Source organism: Aulostomus chinensis, chromosome 20, assembly GCF_037954235.1.
Source record: "Aulostomus chinensis isolate RoL2024-O1b breed Wild chromosome 20, RoL_Achi_v1.0, whole genome shotgun sequence".
NCBI lineage: Eukaryota > Metazoa > Chordata > Actinopteri > Syngnathiformes > Aulostomidae > Aulostomus > Aulostomus chinensis.
In genome coordinates, this window is record NC_141339.1 from 3,096,585 (window position 1) to 3,124,377 (window position 27,793).

Genomic DNA, 27,793 nt, shown 5'->3' on the forward strand with positions numbered 1-27,793 from the left:
GCATTTATCTTACATATGAGAGATTCCAGTGGAAATGAATTCCCCTAAAACAAACTGACATGGACCAAAGACAGTTTTACCTTTTAAAATATTTATTAAATAAAACACTGCGTAGTTTTGCACAGAAACGTTTATTCATTGTGAAATAACGTGAGACGAAGTTTAATTTGTGGTTCCACGTCTGGAGGAAGAACACCAACAGTTCCGGGTCGGCGGGAGGAAAAAAACAAAAACAAAAAAAACCTGAAGTTGTGGTTCGCAGTGTTGGCGCGTGCATCAGGGTGAGCTAGCGTTAGCCACTAGCTAACCGAGCATCGCTTGGTGTGTGTTTCTGTGTTTGAGTGACAGCAACGTAGTTTTGACCGTAGTTTCCTGGTTATTAGTCTCAGCGGTGTACATCGGAACAGCCACACTGAAACTGGACCAGCAGCGAACAGAACATTCGCAGCCGCGGCGGTGAGGATGTAGCAGGCTTCAGCTTTAACGTCACACCCTGGACTCGGCAGCATCGCTGAGGAAAACAGGTGAGTCGTTACCTGGAAAGCAAATTAATGCCACCATGGCCACAGGTCATTGAAGGTAAGCTAAACTGAATGTCACCTGCCTCTTAATGGTGTCATGTTGCGGGGTGTCGAAGAAGCAAATCAACGTTGTTCACTGTTGCACGGTAGCATTTAGCTGTTAGCATGAACCGAGCTGAACCGTCCAAACGCGCAAGTTCAATATCCTGGTGTCAGGGGTGGAGGACTTTTTCAACAAGTCATCATTAATCAGTCAGAAGGACCCAGAGAGTTTATACTGCGCTGTTCAAAATCTTGGGAGGACTCCTTCTTGTTGGTTCAGTCGAATTTATTGAGATCTACAGAAAAGAATCCGGAGCTCTGGAGGTCGTCTCCCTGTCCTGGAGTCAGCATACGCAGATGCGTCGTCCCTGGCGTTGGGGCAAGAAGTCCAACGATCTCTCCAGGTTTATGTGTCACAAGGAGGTGCTTATATGATCGCTTCTGCGTGCAAGTGTGTATTTTTGATCTTGGTGTTATTTTGCAGATTCTTGTGTCTGACCGCGTGCCAGCACCGTCTGATCCCGTTGTGTACTTCTTTGTTGCAGCCCTGAAGACAAAACCTCTCGTTCTGATTCACGGCCTTGCTCCCATCTACGTCTGACTCCCACTACTTCATGCTACTGTAGCAATTCTGGGGACTCTGTTCTGACCTTGAATAGCTTGAGGGAGTGATGCTAGCATGAGCTACACTCCTGCTGTTCCCTGTTGTGACCCTTCACCTGTCCACTCTTATACAGTCTGGTCTGTGCTTCACTGCCTTGTGTTTCCTGCACTCTAGTTTAAGCAAATATATGTATAAATTAATCTACAGTTTAAACAAATATATGAATAAATTAATCTACAGTTTAAGCAAATATATGAATAAATTAATCTACAGTTTAAGCAAATATATGTATAAATTAATCTACAGTTAAAGCAAATATATGAATAAATTAATCTACAGTTTAAACAAATATATGAATAAATTAATCTACAGTTTAAGCAAATATATGAATAAATTAATCTACAGTTTAAGCAAATATATGAATAAATTAATCTACAGTTTAAGCAAATATATGTATAAATTAATCTACAGTTAAAGCAAATATATGAATAAATTTATCTACAGTTAAAGCAAATATATGAATAAATTAATCTACAGTTAAAGCAAATATATGTATAAATTAATCTACAGTTAAAGCAAATATATGAATAAATTAATCTACAGTTAAAGCAAATATATGAATAAATTAATCTACAGTTAAAGCAAATATATGTATAAATTAATCTACAGTTAAAGCAAATATATGAATAAATTAATCTACAGTTTAAGCAAATATATTTATAAATTAATCTACAGTTTAAGCAAATATATTTATAAATTAATCTACAGTTTAAGCAAATATATGAATAAATTAATCTACAGTTAAAGCAAATATATGAATAAATTAATCTACAGTTAAAGCAAATATATGAATACATTAATCTACAGTTTAAGCAAATATATTTATAAATTAATCTACTGTTTAAGCAAATATATTTATAAATTAATCTACAGTTTAAGCAAATATATGAATAAATTAATCTACAGGGGTGAGAATTTGTCTGAGACGAGGATAAATGAGTTCAGTCACTAATATCTGAACTTTGTGGAACTTCGCAACCACAACAGGTGAACAGATTTTCTTGATTAAAAAGACGAGCGTGAACTCAAAATCTCTAAACTGCTTGAAGGAAGTGTTGGACGCTGCTTGGTGCTGCTTGGAGTCGGGACGCACGATGCCGTCAGCCAGGTGCAGATCTTGGTTGTTTCACTGCACCACAGTTACTCGCATCTCTTGTTCGATAAAATAAGCAGAGTTTCTTCCACAGAGCATTGGTGGTTAGCAGATAGCAGCCAAGTTGGTGGTTAAATATCAGCGCACTGGGAAGCTGTTGGTAGGGAAGAACGCTACCCTGCATCTCCAGCTTTTGGTTTGAATGTAGCAATTCTTTCAATGTGATTATGCAGTATTTTTTTCGCTCAGATCTCTGGAATGATTTTTGAATGCGCTCATATTTTTTTATTTTTCAAACCCATAACATTTTTAAATCTATCTGCCTTTCTAGCTTCTAAAAACATGGATAACAGGTGAATTTTCCCAAAGCTGGTGTGGCGCCTGAGGGTTAGAACCCAGTTTCTGGTTTGCTGTGGCAGTCGTCATGAGTTGAAGCAGCCTAAAGACTGGGCTCGATCTCCTGGAAATAAAAGGTTCCAGCGTGCATGAATTTATGCAGCATTTGGCTGATAAAACGGAGAACACATTCCTCCTGCAGCACCTTCATGAGCATTTCACTGGTGTATGATTGTCGTCACCGAGTGGACTGCGATTGTGTGGGGATCAGGGGTGTGACAGCGAATGCGTCCCGAGCCGCAGGACCACCTCATCAGCTGATGTCTGTGGTTAGAGTGGAAACCCTCACTGCTGATTGTGCTGATGTTGTGTATCGTGACAACATCTGATTATGAGAAGAGCCCTGAGAGAAACTTGTTTGTGGCTGCAACAAAACACCTGTGGCTGGTGGCTCTTTGGCTTTAAATGTGTGACTGCGCTTCCTGCTGGTGGCTTTAGTGGTAAAAATGTCAGTGAGAGTCAAGTCAGTTTCATTTGTGTGGCGCCAAATCACAACAAAAGTTCTCTCCTGACTCTTTACCAGTAGAGCAGGTCCAGTACCTCACTCCTTCAATGAATCTACACCCAACAATTCTCCATCAAAGCACATCCTGCAACAGCGGCGACGAAAACCTTCCTTTTAACAGGCAGGAACGTGGAGCAGATCCAGGATCAGTGGGGACGGCCTTCTGCTTTGACCAGTTGGGGGGGGAAAGAGAGCAGGAGAGCAGGGCAGAGACAAAGACAGAAAATGGAGGAAGACATTTATGCAGAAGGAAAGAGAGGGACAGAGATAAAGAGAGAGAGAAAGGGAAGAGACTGATGGACAGACAGGGACGTCAGCAGCTGGAGCTATGGGTGGCAGCTTGAGCCTCTTCAGGTCTGCAGCCTCCTCCAGCAGCACCAGGATCTGGGATGAGGGGAGCCTGAAGGCTCCGGAGAAGAAGAGGAGTTAGTAATACGTATGAGTATGATTTATATATGACAAATATAGGAGGACAGAGAGGAGTAGAGAGAAGCCCAGTGCACCATGGGAGATCCCCGGCAGTCTAATCCTACAGCAGCATATCTAAGGGCCAGCCTAAGCAGCCCAACTATAAGCCTGATCAAAAAGGAAGGTCTTTAGTCTGCTCTTAAAGGTAGAGAGGGTGTCTGCATCCCGGACTGAAACTGGGAGACGGTTCCACAGGAGGGGAGCCTGGTAGCTGAAGGCTCTGGTTCCCATTCTACTTTTAGAAACTCTAGGAACCACCAGTAACCCTGCATCCTGGGAGCGAAGGGTTCTAGCTGGGTAATAGGAGACTAGGAGCTCTGTCAAATATGAAGGTGCCTGACTGTTGAGGACTTTGTATGTTAGAAGGAGAATTTTGAATTCTGTTCTGAATTTGAAAGGGAGCCATGCAGAGAAGCAGTACAGGAGAGACCTGGTCTCTGCTACTAGTTTTCTAGTGGATGTTGTGAAGAAGGTGATCCCCAGCATTGTGTTTGATATCATAGGGCAGCATTTCTCTGGTGTGTCTGTTTATGATACATTGTTTTTCTGTTCTAGTTTCACCACTAGATGGCTATTCAGGTCTCAGTTGTAACCTCTATGGAGACGTTGGCCATTAAAAAGCCACATCATAAATCCTCCCTGCCCGTCCCTCATATCCCGTCTGTACTGCATCTGTTTGAACACAGCTGAGATCCACCCGTCACTAATGACACAGGTCACTTTATCTTTGTTGTTGTTGATCAAAACAATCAGAATCAGAATTGATTCAGCAGTGCTATGTTTCATGTGTATTTGTGTCTGCTGATGTGTTCCAGCTTGCATCCAGTGCTGGTAGGTCTGTGTTGAAGAGAGACATGATGGGTAGTTTGGTCTGATAAAACATCCGCAATGTCATCAATCCTTGGGCTTCCAACGCCAGGATCCAGTGTCAGAATTCTCATTGCCAGGGTGCGCCTGCATCCTGTCGGTGTGCTCGTGGAGTTCTGGGGGAAATTTAGCCTGGAGGGGACGGCACATTTTAGTCCCTGGCCAAAGATGTTCAGTCTCCTGCAAACTGTTTACTTTCCCTCTATGACCTGAGGAGGACCTGCCAGAAATCCTCACTGTGCACGGTCAAGCTTTTTGAAGCAGTTTGTTGAGCCCCATTGACTCCACGTCTGCTATCAATGACTGGAATGAAGAAGCAGGTGGAGGCGGTGGATGAGTCGGCTGTGACACCAACTGGCTTGGAGCCTCCATGTGAAGAGGTGAGCAGTCACCAGGGAGGGAGCTGTGGAACCAGGATTTATTCAGGGAAGCTGCACGTTCGTGCTTCCTGGTTTCTGATGAGCAGATAATATCAAGTGTAATGTGGGTGCTGTGTTTGTTTGGGATGCATCGATGTTAAAAATGGATTGTGAATCAAAGGTTTTGTTTTTGTGTTGTCTTCCCAGACTCAAATGAAGAAAAGAATGATGACAAAGTTGCTGCCTTTCTTATTGTAGATCCTATTGTGATGGCGAGGAAATGACCCGTACAGGATGTGATGTCACCAGTGGGAAATCAGAGGAAACTGGCACCAGTGAGTCGCTGTGTATCAGCACCTGCTCTGTTTTCCTAGAGTTTCTGTGTTTGTGTTGAAGTTGAAGCTCAGGGTGAAAAAGTCTCACACAAACCTGTGGCCTTCACCGACCGGCGCTTCATCAAGTCCACTGGAACAATCAGATACGATCCAGAACAACAGCCTTGGCTTAAAGGCCACGGCAATCAGTCTGGTAGAGCAGGTGAAGAACCTCCCTCCTAGTAGAGCAGGTGAAGAACCCCCCGCCTAGTAGTGCAGGTGTAGAACCTCCCTCCTAGTGCAGGTGTAGAACCTCCTTCCTGGAAGAGCAGGTATCGAACCTCCCTCCTAGTAGAGCTGGTGTAGAACCTCCCTCCTAGTAGAGCAGTTGTAGAACCTCCCTCCTGGAAGAGCAGGTGAAGAACCTCCCTCCTGGTAGAGCTGGTGTAGAACCTCCCTCCTTGTAGTGCAGGTGAAGAACCTCCCTCCTAGTAGTGCAGGTGTAGAACCTCCCTCCTGGAAGAGCAGTTATCGAACCTCCCTCCTAGTAGAGCAGGTGTAGAACCTCCCTCTTGTAGAGCTGGTGTAGAACCTCCCTCTTGTAGAGCAGGTGTAGAACCTCCCTCCTAGTAGAGCAGGTGTAGAACCTCCCTCCTAGTAGTGCAGGTGAAGAACCTCCCTCCTGGAAGAGCAGTTATCGAACCTCCCTCCTAGTAGAGCAGGTGTAGAACCTCCCTCTTGTAGAGCAGGTGTAGAACCTCCCTCTTGTAGAGCAGGTGTAGAACCTCCCTCCTAGTAGAGCAGGTGTAGAACCTCCCTCCTAGTAGAGCAGGTGTAGAACCTCCCTCCTAGTAGTGCAGGTGAAGAACCTCCCTCCTGGTATAGCTGGTGTAGAACCTCCCTCCTCGTAGTGCAGGTGAAGAACCTCCCTCCTAGTAGTGCAGGTGTAGAACCTCCCTCTTAGTAGAGCAGGTATCGAACCTTCCTTCTAGTAGAGCAGGTGTAGAACCTCCCTCCTAGTAGAGCTGGTGTAGAACCTCCCTCCCGGTAGAGCAGGTGTAGAACCTCCCTCCCGGTAGAGCAGGTGTAGAACCTCCCTCCCGGTAGAGCAGGTGTAGGTCCTCTTCTTCCTTCTATGGACCTCCACCCAACAATCCTCCATGAAGAAGCACATGTGAGGAAGCAGAGATGAAATCCTTCCTTTACCAGGCAGGAAGGTGGAGCAGAACCAGGCTCCGTCTGCTTTGACTTTCTGCAGGGGGAGAGAGAGAGAGATGGAGGACAGGGACAGAGATGAAGATGGAGAGGAGACAGAAAAGAGAGGGACGAGGGGGAGAGAGAAGACAGAGACAGAAAAGAGGCAGCTCGTGTTCTACGAAGGGCTGTCCTGTAAGTTTTGAAGTTCTCCTGCCAGATCACATGACTCCTCCAGTTGGGAGCAGCTCCATCTCCTCTCCAGCTTTTCCTTTGTTCTTTTTTTATATATAATTTAGTGTTTATTTGGCGAAGCAAGTAGAGAAATTCTCTCCTTGGTTCAACACAATGTCCACAACCAGTTGTGGACATGAAAATATTAGTTGCTCACCCAGGTTTTTAACAGAGTACCAGAACAAATATAACAAGTCTGGGGGGCTCACAACATTTCTTTTCTCCTCAGGAAAGCACCTGTTAAAGTGTGTCTGTTTCCATGAACCAGACCAGGAATGTCTGTCATGACGTGTTTACACACAACAGTCGTATTCAGGTCACAGAAGTTCCAGGTTTTCCTTCGCCCGTCCATTTTGACCAGATCCTGAAAAGGATTCCCTTTGACCTTTGAGAGAAAATGTCCGCTTCTCCAGAATGTGAATATCCTGTATGACTTCCATCCATTCTTCAGTTGGAGGAGCTTCAGTCTTCAACATTTTCTCCTGATCGTCTCTTTGCTTGCCGCCAGAAGCGATGACAGCAGTTTTGAATCCTTCAGAGTCCAGTTATCACATGAAATGTCTCCTCAGTTCAGGGCTTCACACTCACGAGGGATTCTCTCTGTAAAAATGACACTTAAATGTCAGCACAGCTGCTCCCAGAATGGTTGGATCACTGGACAACCCAGACAGGGTTCCCACATCCTGGAAGACCTGGGAAGTGAGTGACCATTTTTCCAGTCATGGAAAACGAGAAAAAAAGGACAGATGTCCTGTAAACGGCTGATATTTCCTGGAAAATGATTTATCCTCCTTCTGCCCTGTGAGCGAATGCAAACGGGTTAAAAGTTCTGCGCATGCATGTCTGTTGTCACCGTTTCCTTCTCTGGTTCTCGCCGGCGCCGCGCCCCACATGATGCTACCAGCCAATCAAATTTGCATTTCTGCCTCGCACGGTTCCGCAACCCAGGGTTTTCAGTTTATTTTGTTTGATTTAGTGACTTTTCAGACGCTGTTCAGGATTTAGTGCCTAGGGACAAAACTAGTGACTCTAAGTTGAAAAGTGTCGCTACTATCGGACCACGAGGGTGAGGTTTTTCTCTCTCCCGCGGCCGCAGCCTCCTCTCTGTTCTCCGTTGAGTGACAGGCAGAGGAGAGTTAGTGGGCGTGTCCTTTCCTGAGAGCAGAGTGAGGTGCAGCGTGACTCAGACTGAGAACACGTTCAGAGCGAGAGCCTCAAGGCCCTTAGGGTGAGCAGGTGAACATCTGAATGGGCCACGTTCCAGTCAGTATTGCGCACTGGTTTTATTGTCTGAAAACAGAAACGGAACATAAGAGAACAAACACAGCGTGGGTGGATCAGTGGACTGGGACAGTGACAGATGTGGGACGCCTAAGAAACAGTTGATTCACCAGTGGGACGGCACCATTCAGCCGCGATGGGTCGGTCATGAACTTCGTCATCTGGTTGAGGAAATGTATTTTTAGGAAAGTTAAATGTCTTCTGGTACATTAATTCAACATTTGGGTTTGAAACGTAGCAGTTGGGTTCTTTTAAGATCAGGATTTAAAACACTGCTGTGATTCGCCCCTCAGCTCGCTGTCGGCGTACTGGTTAGCCAACTGGCCTCCTGAATGGCTCCGTCACAGCAACGGCGTCAGTCTGACATCAAATGTTCCATTCCAGTGCCACAATTATTTATTCACCAACCAATTCAGTGCATTGAGCAGATTTTTTACCCATCTTTTAACTTCATTGATGACATTTTTTCAGCCTCTATTGCCACTTGTTCAATTAACTCTTCTCTGGAATTATTTTAATATCTTTTTAAATCAAATGTTACATTTATGAATTCATTCAATGTTTAGTATAATTGTTTCTGTCTTTAATGTGACGTTTGTAACATATTATTTAAAATCAAAACTAGAGTCAGAGATTTCAACCAAAGGTGTCCCAGATCAGAAAAACCATTGAATCTCAAACAAGACGATGTAAGGAACAGTAACACCGTAAATGACCAGTTAGTAGCCGGGGCGTTTAAAAGAGACCAGGCGTCCATTGGTAACAGGCTTTTATTTATTTTGGCTCTGGCCACTGCCATGATTTATTTTTTTAGCAATAGGTACACAAGGTATAACAATATACTGTAGTACTTTCAAGAACAGGAGTGCAAATATCAAGATTGTCCAGAGAACACTTCACACAAGACCACTTTATTAGTAGGAAAAAGGGCGTGACAACTTGAGGCCCGAATACGTCCACTTCCACGACAGTCTCATGCGGCCAAAACAGCAGATCTACACTTTCACAACGCGTCGGCCGTCGGTTTTTGTTTTGTTTCCTCATGGAACCGTGAGCTTGAAGATTTGCTGTTTGCGGTGCACTCACGTCATGCGACATAAATTACTGGTTAGTTTAAATAAATTGCTAAATCTTACATGAAACCAAGTTAAGATCAAATTAATCTCAAATAATGGCCCCCAGGCGTTTAAACAAACCTGCCGTGTATTTGAGACGCGTCTATTTTACAAAATGAGGTCGGACCCTCGGCCATGATATGAGACCCGGCGGCAGTTTGACACCGGGCTGCTGATTGGTCATTTACGGTAGGTGCAGTGTTCCCTTCATCTGAAAATGACCTGCTGATTTGAGAAGGAACATCTTGGGGATTTGTATTGGCTTCATCTATAAATGTGGTACAAAAGTCAGAATTGTAGTGTTCCACGTTCCACTCGTCCACCCTGCTGTGTCTGTGCACTGAAAATGAAAGAATGAGAGACGAATGACAGGAGAGGGAGCGAGCCGCTCGACCAGCGAAGAACCACAAACAGCCACTGTAAGCGGCGGTACTGACACCACGTGACTCTCGTTTGTCGTGCGAACCTGCTAATCCCGCTGTAATCTGTGGGCGCTGGCATTATTCTGTGATACATTTGTCACAATTCTGTTCATAGATGAATTATAGCCGTAGCCTGCACATCAAATGTGTGAGTCCTAAACAGGGAAACAGTCTGGGTGAGTGCAAGTTACAACTGTAGAGAAGAAGACCTCCAAGTATGAGGGGGCAGAGAAGTGCAGTAGTGTAGGACGTCGTCACTCGTCTCTGCAGCTGAGAAAGTCCTGGAAAGTGATTCCAGGGAGAGAGTGGGAACGCTCCCAGAAGAAATGATGGGGATTTGCATTATGTGTCTGACAGAGTCTCCAGCAGGGGTCCCCACACGGTGTTTTCCCAGCAGAATTCCCTCCATGAGTTGGAGCTTGAGGTCGTCCATTGCGCTTTGTGGATCTTTTCCCAGCTTTCAGCTGAAATAATTAGGTTTCCTTCTTTTTCCCACTCATTTCTTACGTGATCTGTGGCGCCCCGTTGAAACAACTGAATACCATCAGAAAGCTCGGCAACAACTTCAGTGCATGAACCTGATTTCAACAATGACAAAAAAAACACACATCCAGGAATCCTGGTTCGTCTGTTTTTGAAACGGTGGGGGTTATGGACCCAAATGCAACACACTTAGAAACAGGAGTTGAATCGGTAATGGCCTTTATTCCGAGGATGTCAGGAACGTAACCACAATATCTGGCAGGCAAAAACAGAGGCAGTCTTGCAGTGAATCAAGGCAGAAGTGGTTACCAGGGCTGAGGCAGGGGGGAGTAGTCGAAGCAGGCGGGGTCAAAGCCGGGAAGTCAGTCCAAGAGAAAACGCTGGAGAGTTTAGCATCGAGCATCACAATCTGGCAGAGAACAAAGGGAGAGGGAGACCTATATAGCTATGGGACAGGTGCAGGTCTGAGACTGATTGGCAGAGGAGGTTGGCTGAGGGAGTGAGAGGTGATGTGTTCAGGGTGACTTGGAGAAACCAGTGGTGAAAACTGCAAACCATGACAGTTTTCCCGAGTTTCTGGTAGATTTTGATTAAATGGGCTCTCACCTGCAGACATCTGGAGAGGTCATCCTTTTCCAACCCATTAGACCCCTGAAGCCCCTCAAAGCTCTGAAACTCCCCCCTCTGGATCAATGCATCGTCGGTGCTCAGTCCTTTTGGGATCCACCCCTTGAATCTCCCATCATCCTCCTTTGGCTTGAATGCCGAGTCACAGGTGCACCACCTGAGGGTTTGGATCCGATGACCTAATTGACGAATCCTAACGGTCTTTTTCCAAGAAGCTAACATTGCGTGTAACCCTGAGTCACGTGGCATCATCGACTTCTCTTGTAATTCTTTACCCAGTCACACAGGTGTGAGATGTCCTCCTTCCACTGACGTACCTTCTATGTCCATCCATCCAGCTTTGGACTGCGGAGAGCACAGACAGATTCATGGTCTTAGTTGAGCTGCAAGCTCCTGTAGGTTGGGGAGACCCAGCCCACCTCCCTCCTCCTTCCACTACAGAGTTCTCTACCTGACTCTCGCCCTTTCCCCTGGTCACTTGTGTTGTGGTATTAATCTGTCCCATTCTCAACATTGTTTTTCTGGAATCTGGATTGGTAGACACTGAAATAACTGCAACAAGCGCGGAAGAGGGTTCATCTGAACTGACACCTAAATGTTTTTTGGATTCTGCTTCCCAGTACAAATTCCTGATTTTGTGTGGTGGGCTGTAGTTCAGTGTTAAGACCTGAGTCTTGTGAATGTTCATCCTGTCACCTGACAGTGGACTGTGTTCCTCAATCATCTCCATGAACGTCGGCAGGGTTTTAGTTGGCTTGATGGTAGTCAACAGTAAATCGTCCCTCAAAAAGGACAGCTTTTGCCCACCAGATTCCATCGGGCCTCCTGTTACGTGGGGCCTCTGCCTCACCCGCTGCCTTCATGGCTCTATAAAGAGGGCGGGGAGGAGCGCCGAGACCCAGCACCATGAATCTGATAGATCTCTGTTCATTTTTATCTCAGCCGATGGTTTGTTGTCCAATGCAGCGATGACATCAATTCAGGTCTGGTGGAATCCAACTTTTTTACATCACTTTATACAGAAAGGACCATCCAACCCAGTCAAACGCCTTTTCTGCGCCCAAACTCAGTACGCTGGTCTCTAGTTTGGTTGTATTCATGACCTCAAAATTGTGATGTTTTTCTGGTGTTGTCCTGAGTCTGTCTCTGTCTGATGAAGCCTGTCTGGTCCTTCTGGCATTAGATAATTTATAATCAGTGTTGAACACTCTCTGGGCGGTCGTCACCACAGTCCAACTTATCCTTCCCTCTGGAGGAATTACTGAAAGTGTTGCGTCCCTCCACGATGGGGGGACTGTTTTCTTTTCCAGCTCGCAGTTGAACTCTCAACAAAGTAGGGCCCAACTGATCCTGCGTCTCTTTGTACCACTGGGAGTTCAAACCTGGGGATTTTCCAGTTCCAACAGCCGACCTCAGTTCTTCTTGGGTCATCGCTGACATTTACTGTTAATTTTGTTCTCTTGTGACTGTGGGGGGAGAGAGGAGGGAAAGAAAGGTGTCGACCTGATGTTCGTTGTTCAAGTTGGGTTGGGAATGCAAGGTTTGATCCAAGTTTTTAAAGCATTTGTGAATAGTTTTTAATCCTGCCTCAACAATGTTTGTATTTGTGTTTGGTATTTTGTGAACAGTTCTATCTGATTGTTTGTAGTTTCAATGCTGGGAGCTCCAGAGATTTTCCGCTCCTCCAATTTGTTTTGTTTTTGTCGTCTGATTTTCGTGTCACTTGAGGAGATGGCTGTTACTTTCCTCCGATCACCGACTCTAAAGCTCCCCATAGTGTTGTCGGCCCCACCTCTTCATTATCGTTGTCTTCCAAGTATCTTTTGATTTCATTTTTCATATTATTTTGAAAAATTGTACTGATTAATAAGTTGGTGTTTGGCCTCCAGAGAGTGGCTCTACTTTTCTTTGTCAGAAGAAGAGACGTATAGATGAGCTGTGGTCTGCGATGGGGCTCAGGCCGATCGCACAACTTCCTACTCTATGGACATCATTTTGAAACATGAAAAAATAATCCATGCGTGAGTAAACATCGCATGAAGGGGAATCGTGCGTGTAGTCACGACTGGTAGGAGTCCTCCCTCTCCATACACCCACTAATCCAGTTTCCTCTGACAAAGTTCTGATACTTTTACTGATTTTTTTTTGTGTTAGATTTTCCATTCGATGAATCCAAATTTCTGGTTTAATCTCACATTGAAGTCCCCAGCTCATCATTGTCCCTCGAGTCTTTGTTGCTGCCAGTTCAAGTATAAATCTATAAGAGGACCAGTCGCTACCAGGTGGAGCGTGGACGTCAACGAGAGTTATTAGGACGCCATCAAATTTTCCTGTGTTCAAAACAAATCCACCTTCCTTGTCTTTATATTCTGCAATGTGCTCATAGTGCAGGGCACTTGATATTAAGAGCGCCGCCCCCGTTCGCCTCCCTGAGCCACGGGAAGAAAAACACACAGATTTATACCCCATCTTCTTCAGCTTGGCATGTTCAGAATCCTCCAGGTGGGACTCCTGCAACATTGCCATTTGAACCTTTTCTGTTCTTAGTTGAGACAAGACTTTCCATCTTTTTATCAGATTGTGTTCCGTTGATATTAAATGGAACCACCTTTATTTGTGTCTTCTCCATTTAAGTGATGTTCTCCTTCATTTCACTAATGTCACTGGAGAACCCCCTGAAGCCCACTGGAAGGAACAAAATATGAACGGCAAAAACAAGAACATACAAGCTTACAAAACAATGAATAACAGAACAAGTTCAGCTTCCAAGCAGGGGTTCATTAACCAGAGTCTAGTTTACAACGACTTTCTCTCAAAATCTGGTGACTTTCCAACTCTCCATGGTGACTTTTGTTGTCAAAAGCGACTTGCGAAAAAATCTTGTGACTTTTCCTGGTGTTATTGGAGACTTTCCTGACATCTGGAGACTTATGTAAAAGCAAGTATCTTTGTTCCGCAATTCATGTTCTCAGCGAGCAGTGGCTCTTCCTGCTCCGCCCAAAAGTAGTCACACGCAGGCGATCGCCGCCTCCAGCGGCGCGGCAGTTGGCAGTCGCAGGCAGCAGCAGTCAGGAGAGGAGCAGAGACCCTCACCCCTCTGCGTCCAGGCAGCAAATGAAGAATAGCACATGCGCAAAGCTGCCGAGGAGATCCCACTCTTCCTAAGTGGGATCGGATAGTGGGATGTTAGATAAACATAAAGGTTCGTTCATTTCATATGTTATCACCAAACCACTGCATTATACAGTATTATATATGTATATTATATAATATATATGATATAAACATAATAAAATATATTTAGGTTTTTTTAAACACTTTTTGTCTCGACTGCGAAGTCTCTCCTCCAGCATCCATTGTGATCACATGAGCGATATGCAAATTAGGTGATGACGTCATTCTAGCATCGACTTCTAGCGACGTTTAGGACAGCCTCCCAAGTCTGTTGGTGAGGGCCCTTCAGGTGGCAGCAGCACAGTTCTGAATGGACCCCAACAAAGCTTTTTATAACATCGATCTGCTCCTCCAGGGAATCTGGTGATCAGATGGCTTTTATTTTATAGCCTTTTTTGGCCAGGTCCTCGGTAGCTTCCTCTGTGGTGTCCTAGGTTCTGAGCCCATCTCGCTTGCTGGAAAGAGGGTCTGAAATGAGACCCCGTTCTCTTTCAGGGCCCGCCAAATACTCCCTGTATACTCTGCGCTTTCTAAAGATGGCGGGTGGGCAGTTTTGGTCCAGATTCATTCGTTTTTTCACGCCAAACAAATCCCTTATGTTGCCAAGCCTTGTGAGCTAATGACTCTTTCATTTTTGAAGCTCAAAAACCTCTCAACTATTGAGCGTGGCGGTGCGTTCTCTGATGGCTGCGGTCCCAGCGCCCGATGCGCTCCAATTACCTGCAGGTCTGCCCTGTTACCATCCAGCCCGAGCCCCTGTTGTAGAAAAGTTTCCACAAACGTAATCATGGACTGAGTCCTTCTCAGACCCCTCCGAAACACTATAGGTCCTGACATTCTCCCGTCCAGTCCGGCTCTGTAGGTCCGCTAGCTTGTCCTCCAGCTTCATGTGTAGTTTTAGTAGCACCGTTACCACTTCCTCCGTGGTTTGAGTTCTTTCCTCGGTTTTCTCCAGCCGCTCCTCTACTTTGTTGATTCTTGTGTTCGCTTTACTAACTTCCCCCTTGTTAGTCCTTAATTGTTCTATGTTTTCCTGGCAGAATCCTCTCAGTGCTTCTAGTAACACTTCTAAGCTAGCCATCTCTTCCTCACTTTACCGTTAGCTTATCGCTACACAGAGTTAGCTGTAACTTCTTGACCCTTCTGTTCCAGAATGTTACATCGCAGGAGGGGCTTTGTTAAGCCTCCATACGCTTTTTGTGGTGTATGGTGATTATATTCCTCAGCCGAATGGGGGGATTCTGTAATTTTTTTCTTTTTTTTTCCCTACGGTTCTCTGACCAGAAGTCTTCTCTCCAGTTTTTGTTCAAGCTGTCTGGTTTCAGAACTGTTTCAAGGTGCTTGCTTACTTTGTTTCATGGTTTTCTTTTTTAACGGGGCAAGAGAGTCCAAAGGACATAAGGTGCGTGCTGCACGATCAATAAAATGATCAGTTTGGGAGGGACTAAGGAACAGCGTCCTCTGTAACAATGGGACATGAGACTGAATTTTGCACCACTGGAATCACTTCGTTAAATCCAGCGACAGCCTGATCAGACAAACGTCTGGAAGTACAGTTTTCCTCAGTGGAGTGTAGTTGGTTAGTACAAATTCAAAGGTGATTAATTGATGGTCAGATAAAAGTGCGTTCTGTGGAAATACAACTGGATGTTCAGCTTCAATTCCATATGTTAGGAGGAGGTGGAGGGTGTGGTTGTGACAGTGAGTGGGTTCATGGACAGACTGATGGAAACCAGTTGAGTCTAGAAGAGAGAGAAATGCAGCACCAGACTGTGGCTATCAACATCCACATGAATATTGAAGTCAGCTACAATAAGATGAGAATTCAGAGTGAGGACCAGGATGACGGTACACAATAATTAATAAAAGTGGCTGTGGAGTTTTCCAGGCTGGATGAGACAAACTGAGAATCGGGCTTTCAAATGAATTGAAAATTATTGTGTGTTTGAGATTTGTGACAAAACCTCTGTCAAAAATGTCAGCGACTCCGCCTCCTCAGCCAGAGCCTGGAGGAATACGAGTGTTAATGGGACTTGGATTGGTTTAGACTAACGCACTCATCGTCACACAGCCAGGAGTCAGTGAGACAGAGCAGGTCAATGCAATTGTCAGATATTCATTCATTCATTAAAACAGTTTTTGGCATCAGAGATCTGATATTTAATGATTCGGTGGTTGTGTTGATTTCAATGAGGTTTCTCTGATTGACTCCTCTTCCAGTAGTATTGGAGTGATGAACGGATGTGGTCGGGGGACAGACACAGTCTCTATGGTGCTTTGGGTGGGTAACTGCCCCCTAGTGGACGTGCAGAGAAGCTTGTGAGACAGCAGTTCTGCCTCCTGGTCTCAACTCTAGGATGTCAGGGTTCTGGTTCTATAATAAACTGGGCCGTATTTCTCAAGATGAGAGCTCTCCTCATCAGACCAGGTCTCCCCCAGAAGGTTTTCCAGTTCTCTATGGAGCCCACTTGGTTTGCTGGGCGCCATCTCAACAGCCAGTGGTTGAACGATGATGAGTGGCTAAACGTGTCGTCACTGCTCCGATTAGGCAGGGGTCCAGAGACACTACGGAGTCAAACATGGTCTTGACAAATGTACACACCAACTCAGTGACAAAACTTTGAGCAAAAGAACATTTAATGAATAAAGCATGAAAACAACATGAAATGATGAGTCAGCTGTGAGTCCTCTGAAGGTCTGCTGGGCAACGAGGATCTGGATCCAGGGAGTAGACCCGCCCTGCCAGGCTCTGGCAGCATCAGCCCCTGACCAGCTTGTTCCACACATCTGCTAAATTTCTTGTTCATGAAACAAACAGCGAGGGAGAATAATTTGAAAGTATCTTGGGGCGCAGTCGAGGTACTTTTATACAACCCTGAATTCCTTATGTTTCAAGACCGCTGGGTGCTTAAGCCCAAATGAATTATTCCCACTTTTTCTGGTGAGCCCCCTGGACCCTCCTCAGACCTTGGACCTTCAAACCTCAAGAAACATAAGACAACCAGAATTATTGATCCACCAGTACAGTCCCCTCACCCACCCAGGCTGGGTCATCAATGCCTGACGATAAGGACCACGACAGACACAGGGATCAGGGTCAACCCCAGACAGATCCCAGCTGTTTTCCAGAGGGACCTTCTCTTGACTTCTGGCACTGCAGCGTCCTCCAGAGGTTCAGGGGCTGTTGGAACAGGTTCTGCCCCCTCTCTGGAGGTTGGATGTCTCCCCCTGTGGTCCAATGACTGCTGCATCCTCTCATTGTCCAGGTTGTCCTCCCTGATTTCATCTTGATGAACCCCCACCTCTGTGTGAAGCTCCACCTGGTGGGTCTCTGCCACCTCAAGAGCAGTCTCACTTCTATTCCTGACCTCCTCACGGAGGCGGACCTCTTGCAGCTCCTTTTCCAGGAGAGCGTTTTTCCGCCTCTCAACCTGGAGGTCAGCGGCCAGTTTTCCCACACAGGCCTCGAGTGTCACCTTCAGGTTCTCCTTCTCCCTGCGAAGAGAACGCTCCTTCATAGCAGCGTCTTCTCGCACTGGTCTCCTCACTTTCTTCATCATTGTCTTCATAATTGTTCTCGTCGCTGTCCTCGTCACTTTCTTCTTCACTGGTCTCATCACTTTCTTCATCACTGGTCTCATCACTGTCACCAGTCTCATTGCTGTCTTCAAACTCAGGTCTGCTCTCATCTTCATCCTCGTCACCATCCTCATCCAAGTGATGAACACCCCCAGCAACAAAAGGATGGGTCAGGATCAGCGGCCATGACAGCGTCTCCTCAGGGTCTCTGGTCAACAGACCTCTCAGGAAACTCTGTAAAGGAGACGTCACATGGTCACGGTGAGGAGTACGTTACACTTTTGTGTCTTAGCAGCAGTAAGCATCTTTGGCTGTTAACGTTAGCTTGTGTTTGAGCACACTTATGCAGTAGCTAGCTAGCTAGTTAGCAGCTGAGGACGCAGTATAAGGATGTAGCTGTTGTACCTTGCAGCTGGGGCTCATGTTGTTGGGCCACTCAACCGAGCCTTCTAGGATGAGCTGCATCAGTTGGGGTCTGGATTCCGAGTAGAAGGGAAGCTCCCCAGTGTGGAGCTCAAACAGGGTGCAGCCCAGAGCCCAGAGATCAGCAGTGTGATCATAGGGCTCCCCCCTTATCCGCTCAGGGGACATGAAGGCTGCGGTTCCCATCCGGTACGTCAGCTTGGACGTGGGCTTCCTCAAGACCCTGGCAAACCTGAGACAGAACGGCATCACATATAAACACACTTGTAGATGATGACGCTCACAGCCATGTTTTCCTTCAACGTCTAAATCTTCTTACCCAAAGTCACACAGTTTGACCACGCCGTCGTCCCCCAGCACAGTGTTGGCCGTCTTCACGTCCCGATGAATAATGTGACGTGAATGCAAGTAGTGGAACGCTGAGAGCAGCTGGCAGGAAAACCTCTGGACCTTGGAAGAGGGAGAGAAATGCAAATGTTGATGGGGTGAAGCCTCAGTGAGTGTCATGTCCGGCGTGACTGTGTGTAATGAAGGAGTACCTGGTGCTCTGGGAAGGTCCCACGATCGTGAAGGGCCTGGAGCAGGTTGGAGCCTCCAGCGTACTCCATCACAAAAACAAGCTGTTGACACAGTGGAGAGATTTGGTCACACAATGAGACGATGGTGCAGCGGATCAAGGATCCACCTGAGAGCAGGAGGCATTCAGAGGGAAGATTCATCGCTGTCTTACATATTTCTTCATTTGGAAGCAGCTGAACAACGCCACAATGTTGGGATGGTGGATTTTGCTCATGATGGCCATTTCCCTCTTGAGGAGTCGGATCTCCTGATATGAGCGACCATCTTTTTCGATGAACTTCAGAGCCACAATCTGAGGGACACATGAGAGCAGATAATAGTGTCAAAATAATCAGCGAATGCCTGAATCTCTAAACTCAAATTAAACAGAAATCTTCATCCTTGTGACAGAATTTCCCTTTGACTCAGATTCTGATGTTTTTGTCAGTAACAATAGGAACTTTGTATTTGTAGCAGTGACAGAGCATCTGATCATCACGATTCACAAAGTCTACCAGCAAAAAGGAAACATAACCCTAAATATATTTTCATGAGTGTCATCAGCTGAAGGAGGAACTGTTGTTTCCCTGGAACAGCGTCTGGAGCTCTTTCTGTCCTGGACGCTGGGAGCAGCTACAGGAGCCCTGACAGGACACACCAAACCCAGCAGCTGCTTCTGCTTGGGCTCTCACCTCCTTTTTCATTCTTCTTCCACTGTCACTGGCTGTTAGTTATTGAAGCTCCGGACAAAGATGAGTGTGTCACAAACACCCCTAGGTGTTCCGTCTGGTTTTACTTTAAAACAACAACTACAGTGTCCTTGATGTCATGAGCCGTCCCTCAGCACAATCGAACAATGACATCACGATATCCACCAAATAATCATATTGGTGATTTTGTGGAGAATCAGGATGAACATCTGTACATCCTGTACATCTGGATCTGTACATGAGGGTCAGTGAGGGGGGTCGTGTCTGGGTCCTGTCCTGTGCTGACTTGCTAACTTGCTCCAGAGCCTTGAGTTCAGCCACAGTGCAGCTATGAAACCACACTGGGAGGCCGTGGGTGATGAGGCTCTCCACATTGGTAGAAAATAAAACAGCAGCTCCTGACATCCACTGACTTTCCTCAGTGACCTCAAGAAGTCCAGTCGCTGATGTGCTTTCTTCACAAGGCTGGTGGTGTTGATGGTCCCTGTCAGGTCCTGAGAGACCATTGCTCCCTAGAACCTGAAGTCCCTGACCCTCTCCAAGTTGGCCCCTAGATCTGAAGATGGGCAGGTTCCCCCTCCTTCCTCCCAAAGTCTTTCACCAACTCCTCTGTTTTAGAGTCCAGCACCAGCTTGTTGTCAGAGGACCTGGACTTGGTCTCTCTAGGACAGGAACATCTGCACTGAGAATGGAAGAATGGAGGATGGAAGGTGCATGAGGAGGCCCAGCTAAGACCCTGTGGGACCTCTAGATCCAGACTGACCAGCTGGATATTGTGTTGATGTTGATGTGTCACACTAAAGTTCATCATACCTTGACAACTGAGAGGATTTTTACAGCAGGTGACAGTGCATTCGGCATGTACAAGCTAACTACAAAGCATTATGACAGCAAGGACTCAAAGTAGTGTGACGTGGATGGTTTGACTGTGGTTCGCTACAACATAAAGGGTCTGGGAAGTCCAATAAAAAGAAAGAAAATACTCAATCATCTTAAAGCTTTACACTGTTCAGTTGCAATGTTACAAGAGACACATTTGTCTGAGGCAGAACACCTGAAATTAAGGAGGGACTGGATGGAACAAATATACAGCGCATCTCATGTTGGAGGGAGGAAAAGAGGGGTTGCTTTTTTATTCAGAAGGATTTTTTTTTTTACAGTGAAAAAGTACTGAAAGACAAGGAAGGTAGGTATATAATGGTGATCGGTACAATTGGGGACAATAGATTCACATTCTTGAACTTGTATGCACCAAACGAGGACTGTCCAAATTTTTTTAAGAAAATAGCTTCCAAATTGGCAGATGAAGGGGAGGGAATCCTAGTGGTTGGGGGGACTATAACTGTGTACTAAATTCAAGTGTGGACCGACTACCTGCGGAGAAGGGACCTCGAACTAGAAAATCGGCTACAGTTCTGGGAATGATGGATGGAATGGGCTCGATCGATATTTGGTGATGTCATCATCCCAGAGACGACACATACAGGTCCCAAGTTCATGGGAGCTACTCTAGATTAGATATGTTTCTTGTTTCAAAGGCTGATGTACATAGAGTGACAGAATGTAGGATAGAACCCATAACTTTATCGGATCACGGCCCCATTAAGATGAAAATAAATGTAGGTCAAGAAAAACAACTCAGATATTGGAGACTTAACGTCTGAATATTGAATGACCTCCCAATCCAACAGGAATTACGTGACAGGCGAAAATAATTTATTGATATCAATGACAGCGGAGCTGTTCCTCCATCTATTTAATGGGATGGTGCCAAAGCTGTTACGAGAGGACACATCATTCAAATTACATCAAGAATGAAAAAACAAAGAGAAGCCAGGAGACTTGAATTGGAGACTAAAATTATGAGGTTCGAAAAAGAACATCAAATATCAAGAAGACGGGATATATTAGGCCAAATAAAACAAGAGAGACAAAAATTAGACGATCTACTTAAAGCAGAGGGAATGCTCAGATTTGTGAAAAGAAAATATTCTGAAATGGGTAACAAAGCAAGTAGGTCATTGGCTTTTCAGTTACGGAATGCTCAATCGAACCGCGCGGTACCTAAAATTAAACACCCTGACACGAATAGAATTACCTCTCAACTGAAAGAAATAGCAGAGGCGTTTGCTGCATATTGTAAAAAATTATAAGAAGGTCAAGAATTACCAGGGAAGAAGGAGAAAATAACAAAACTACTAGATTCGATTCAATTGACCAGATTATCACAGGTTGAGGCTGATAGTCTGTGCTCCCCCGTAACAGTACAGGAAATAATAGATAGTAGTAGCAAGTTAAAGAATAGTAAATCCCCGGGTGTCGATGGATACTCTGGGGAACACTACAAAGTTTTTACTAACGAGCGAGCCCCAATTATATGTCGGGTATTTAACTATGCACTGGACGAAAGGGACCCCCCAAAAACTTGGTCAGAGGCAACAATCACAGTCCTACACAAAGATGGAAAGGACCCCACTCAATGTAAGGGATATCGGCCTATAAGTTTGCTTTGTCAGGACTTAAAAATCTTGACCTCTATCTTGGCAAACAGACTACAAATATACATTAGGAAATGAGTTAACGCAGATCAAACGGGGTTCATCACCAGGCGGCAGGGCACCAATAGTGTTAGACGAGCTCTAAATCTACAATCTATTGCTTCGAAGAGAAAGACTCCATCACTGCTTCTCAGCCTAGATGCTGAGAAAGCATTTGATAGATTGGATTGGACATTTTTGGAGCAAACACTGGCCTATATGGGCTTTACTGAAACTTTTCTGAGTTGGATTGGAGTGTTTTATATTAACCCGCGGTCAAGAGTCAGAGTTAATGGCCAATGCTCCGATTTCTTCAATCTGGGACGGGGGACAAGGCAGGGGGATGCACTTTCGCCAGCCCTATTCGCTCTTAGCATTGAGCCCCTAGCAGAACTGATTAGAAGCAACCCTCTTATACAAGGAATAGGAGATGAGGGGGAAACCAACACAAAATAGCTTTATACGCCGACAACATATTATTATTTATTGAACATCCTGTCCACTCAATCCCGGCTCTCCTACAAAATCTTAATGAATATGGTCTAGTGTCTGGGTATAAAGTCAACCCTAGTAAGTCAGAAGCAATGATGGTGTCTGGGGCATGGCCTAGCCAGCTTGGTGATAGTGTCCTTTCGCAGGTCTAAACGGGGTTTCAGATATTTAGGGATCACACTTACTCCTCCAATAACACAGCTATACCAGGTGAATTATGAAAAAATATTTGAGATATTTAGAAATGAGTTGGCAAGATGGGATGTGCTACCGTTATCCCTTCTGGGTAGAGTAGAGGCTGTTAAAGTGAATCTACTTCCCAGACTCTTGTTCTTGTTTCAATCACTCCCAATCGGGATCCCAACATCAGCCGTCAATATGCCGGACAAGCTTATATCTAAATTCATATGGCAAAATAAGAGAGCAAGGGTGAGGCTGGAAATGCTCCCCCTTGGGAAGAATCAGGGTGGACTCAGCCTCCCGAATATAAAATGTTATTTTTGAGCAGCAAAACTACCAGCAGTGGTAGCCTGGATTAACAAAGATATGGAGTCGGGATGGGTAAACGTAGAGCAGAATTCATTGCCAGGTACACCTCCATCCGCTCTAGCGTTTTTGAGAACGCAATCTCAGATGAAACTGGAAATCAAAACTAAAGGGTGAAACACACCTTAAAAGTATGGTCAATCGTCCAGAAGAGAATTAGGGGGACAGCTGCCCTTTCACGGGCGATGCAGATTGATGGAAATCTGGACTCCCCCCCTCAATAACAGATATCACTTTAAGAGATGGGCAGGCAGAGAACTAAGAGTTATTGACCAGTTGTTTTGTCACAATGTTTTCCAGCCATTCTCATATCTCCAAGACAAATTCCTTCTACCTCAAAGTGACATGTTCCGCTATTTTCAGAGAAGGAGTTACATCACAAGCCATAAAGACTGGAATACAATTAAAAATGCTCCAACAAACATAGAAACTTACTTTATTAATATAATTAAACATCAGCTCCCCAACAAAAAGCATGTCTCCCATATACACAGAAATCTGTGACTGGATACACCAGACAATACTTTTTATATCAACAATGAATGGGAGCTGGAGTTAAATATTAGAACTGAGGATGGAGACTGGGAAGCGATGTGCGTTGGATGTCATGAGGGTGTTCATAGTAACGTGGAAGGAGTTTGATTGGAAGATGAAGACAAGGTTTTTTAAGACGCCCTCTATGATTTCCAAATTTGTAGATAACCCAAATGCAATATACAGTTGGAGAAAATGCGGAATGGTTGGCGAGCATTGGCACATATTTTGGGACGGCCCAGTGATGCTTCCTTTTTGGAAGGGGGCAAAAAAACGAGATAGTTAAAGTTCTGGCAATCGACTTGTTATTATAAGTACTTATAAGTCAGTTTCTTCTCGATTGAACTCCTAAAGACATGTACACCAGAGATCAAAAGCATCTGTTACATATACTCTTGATGACCGCTAGGAAAATGGTGACAATAAAATGGAAGAATTTACAGCCACCTACAGTGGCACAGTGGCAACAGAAGCTGGGGGAGGTGCATGGAATGGAGGCTTTAACTGCTCAGTTACAATGAAGGTCTGATGTCTTCTTGAGGAGGTGGCTCCCCACAACAAGATACCTCTCTAACTGAGGGGAACCCTACACAGGGCTGTCATATCTTCACTATCCATTTATTTATTCATTTACTTTTCATTCATCATTATGATTCAACTTCTGGACCCTCATGTTTTGTCTTGTTTTGTCGCACTGTCATACAAACTCTGATGCTGCAGAGGAATGTTCTGTGTTGTGTTGTTCCATGTTTGATAAAAATACAGTTAAAAAAAAAAAAGTTCATCGCACTAAACCTGGTCAAAATGTGTATTGGAAAAATGCAGAAATATCACATGTACGGTTTAAAATGTTGAATGCTTGTAAACAGAGCACTGATCCTCTAAAATCCATAATTTAGGAGAAAATGAGTTTGTTGATCTAAAGTCTGTGTCATCAGACCTGCAGTCCAGCCTGTCACCAGTTTAACGTCAGTCAGTCTGTGGAGGCGTTTTAATTGGGTCCTTCACAAATTAGCAGCCGGTCCAGGTTGGGAGCAGCGTGTCACTGAGAGTTGTTCAGGTTTTATCAAGGTCCGCTACTCCTGGTCCTGATGAAAACTTGTTTGTAACCTTAATACAAAAAGGTAAAGAAGCACCTGCCCTCTGTTCTGTGCTGTAAGGAACTGCTAGGGTGACAACACCTGATGTGTGACGTCAGTTAGCCTCCTGCTAGGTAGCTTGGCAAACCATGTAAATATGCCTTGAGGTCATGCTGCTGCTGCAGCGTTGTAAAACTTCCTCGTGAAAACGGGTTTGGTTTTGTGGCTCAACTGAGTTCATCTGCTTGCAGGACGTGGAGGGAGGGAGGTTCTTCCCAGTCTTCCCAGTGGATGGACTGTTGTTTCCCTCCTTGGATTCCCGTGATGCTGTGAACCAGCTGCTCAACTGGGACGGCCATGGCCCCTGGAGCTGCTACCCTACCCCCACCCCCCACCCATGGATTTGTTTGGGATTTGTGAGTACTAACTGAAGTAACTGAACTTGCTGATACTTTTTTGTTTCTGCTCATGTCAGCATGAAGCAGCCAAGAAAGTTTTAGGCCTCATTGCACCCCAGCATCACATCAGGCCTGGAGCAAAGGTGTGTGTGTGTGTGTGTGTGTGTGTGTGTGTGTGTGTGTGTGTGTGTGTGTGTGTGTGTGTGTGTGTTGTGACATTATTATGTAGGCTGCTATGGTGCTACCTTGTTAAAAGATCATCACGTGTATTGGAAATTCCATTCATCCATTTTCTCCCTCTTATCCTGGTAAGGGTCATGGGGGTGGAGCCTATCCCAGCAGCCTTCAGGCGAGAGGCGGGGTTCACCCTGGACGTGTCACCAGTCCATGGCAGGACCAACGCATAGAGACAGACAACCATTGGGTCCTGGTTCAGCCTGTTCATTCGTATCAATGCGTGTGAGTAAAGGCGTCACCACCAATGCTTCATTTTGAGATGTAAATTTCAGTGAATTATAACAGTTTTTTAATGATGTTAGGAGCCTGTTGTTGGTTGTTGGCTGTTCAGGTTTTCTTCTGGATTTTCTGGTAAAAATTAGCCTGGTAGAAAGAAACCACAGGTTGATGTTGATAGTCTGAGAGTAGAGAAGGCAAATGAATGAATGGATCCCAACAATGATCTGAAACAGGACAGATGTGCAGAGGAGGGAGGAGGAATCTGCAGACAGATGAGATGAATCTGACGTGATGTCATCCAGGAGGAGCTGGACTGAGTTACTAATCGTTAAAAAGCCCAGTGGACTTGGACCCATGGAGTCGTTGGAGCCTCCGTGGGTCGCTGACTCTCCCCTCTGGTGAAAACCTGAACTCGTGTTCATCCTGCCAACACTCACAAACACACAGCACCGATCACATGACCTTCCAGGTGGAGGGGATGACGACAAACATGAGAAGAGCAGGATTTCTGTTCCTCTTCGCCCAGGAGCGCTCCACCTGCCTCTCAGCAGCCCAGCTACGGAGTCCTGGAGGGGCCAATATTGTTGTTAGCAGCAAATGAAAACCTCTGTGTATTTGGAGTTCAGTTGTATCTCGTGGCCTGAATATGTGTTGTTTTGTTTTTGTCCGCTCCAGGTTTCTGTGCCACTGGGAAGCCTCTCAGGTGTGTATTGAAGCGAAGTAAAATCTGGTCAACTGGACGTAAGTTTATCTTGAAGACGTTTCACCTCTCATCCGAGAGGCTTCTTCAGTTCTAGTGAAGAGTGTGGAAACTCCAGCTTATAAACCTATGTGGGAGTGGTCAGTGCTATTGTGGTGGAAACGACCCTCCCGACGACCTTGAGAACATCGACTGAAGCACACAAACGAGCACAGAAGACAAACGGCACCGTTTAATATCAGTTCAGATGTTGCCCCAGCGAGGGGGCGGGGCTGCCTTGAGGGGCGGAGCCATCATGTATTGTCTTTGAGTAGAAGAACCATTTTGACACTCAGCCTCCGCGTGTGCTTCTCTGAAACCTGCATGGCCACTTTTCTGTTTGGGTGTTTTTATCGATAAACAACTGTTCTGTCACATCCAGCAGAACGTTGAAAGGAACTTTTTTGTTGGTGTGAAACATTTTCAAGAACTGATATTCTTTTTTTTTCTTCCTTCATTATGAAAGAGATCTTTTTGAGGCTGATATTATAAACTTAGTAGATTCTCATGTTTACGGAGATCGTAAAAGTTTAAAAGCTCACTCTCCACTTCCTGTAGTGATGGACAAACACTCATGCACACGCTAGCGTCACGTTCTTAAATGGAACCGACACCTGAAGCAATAAACTGCACCGGCTGACACTCATTGAGAGTTTGTTTCATTTTCGGATGTATTTTTTTGTTTCTTGTCCAAACTTTAAGTGCCATTTTCTATGTTCTTCTTATTGCCTCCATCTTCTTTTCTCCGTCTTTTAAAACTGAAGCTGCGGCCCATGGACAAAGAGAAGGGGGGGGGGGGTTAGACATCCCCCTGCCTTCAGCTGGAGCCACTGCGGAGAGCCGGTCCCCTCTGGTCCCGCCCCAGTTGTCGCTGTGCAGGTTCCTCTTCCTGAAGATGAGGGTGAAAGGGAGAAGTCATCACTGAAGGAGGAGTTGGAGAAGCAGGCAGCCCCCTGCCAGGCCCGGCGGTACAAGGCAGGCGTGTCTCGTCTGGACCTGCATGTTGGACGCGTCGTCTCAATGGACACACATCCGGCCACAGATGACCTCTACGTGGGGAAGGTCGATGTGGGAGAAGCCTCTCCCAGAAACTAACAAAAGGAGCAGCCTGGAAGTTCTGCTCTGCAAGCCCAAGCTCGTCACGGTGAAAGGCCTGGTCTCACGCGCCATGGTGATGATGTCATCTCGTCAGACAAACTGGAGGACACCGGGGGACAGGGTGGTTGTCCAGGGATTTGAAGCGGATAAGGAGCTGAACCCCAAGGAGAAGGCGGGGCAGCAGGTTCATCCTCGTCTACGCACGGACGAGCGGTGTGAGGAGGCTGCATTTGAAGACGCCAGCGAGGCTCAGACCCTGAGAACCTGTGTCATCAAATGTCTCCACTTTAGTTCACATGTGCTGACAAGCTGATATTTGGATGTTGAAATAAAACACTTTTGAAGATCTCCAATATAGAGTTGTCCTCGCTTCTCTTCACTGCATGCTGGGCTGGTTACTGAGGCACATGTGTGGTGGGAACAAAGAGCTGCAGGAGGTTGAAGTGCTTGAGCGATCTCACAAGGAAAGGTGAGCCAATCTGTGCTTCACCCTCAGATTTAACTCACCTGTGGCTGTTTTGGTGGAATGTGGGAGAAGGAGATTAAGTCTGTGAAGGCGTCTCTCCAGACCATCCTCAAGGACCAGGTCATCCCAGAGGAAGCCCTCATAACAGTCTTATCTCAGTTCGAGGGAATCCCGAATTCTCAGCAACTGGGAAACCCATCATCAAAGCTTGTGAGCCCTGATCCTGTCACCGCTAACCTTCTGCCTGAAGCTCTAAACTGCACCGGCTGTCACTCGTTGAGAGTTTGTTACATTTTCTGATGTATTTTTTTGTTTCTTGTCCCAACTTTAAGTGCCATTTTCTATGTTCTTCTTGTTGCCTCCATCTTTTCTCCCGTTCAGTTCACCTCTTGAGGATGTGTGTTACAGAACGTTATTTT

At 45.6% G+C, this 27,793-nt stretch overlaps 1 long non-coding RNA gene across 2 annotated transcripts; it reads left to right on the top strand.

Moving 5' to 3' along the window:
* Positions 1-209: 209 nt before the first annotated feature.
* Positions 210-27,252, top strand: LOC147242219 (uncharacterized). Of its 2 annotated transcripts, XR_015110665.1 has the most exons (6): positions 210-281; positions 384-524; positions 24,469-24,633; positions 24,929-25,074; positions 25,747-25,774; positions 26,575-27,252. It is a non-coding gene; the product is annotated as an uncharacterized LOC147242219 (long non-coding RNA). The 2 variants fall into 2 exon arrangements; XR_015110664.1 differs by lacking the exons at positions 24,469-24,633; positions 24,929-25,074; positions 25,747-25,774; positions 26,575-27,252 and adding exons at positions 4,245-4,404; positions 4,505-4,936; positions 5,123-5,148.
* Positions 27,253-27,793: the final 541 nt, after the last annotated feature.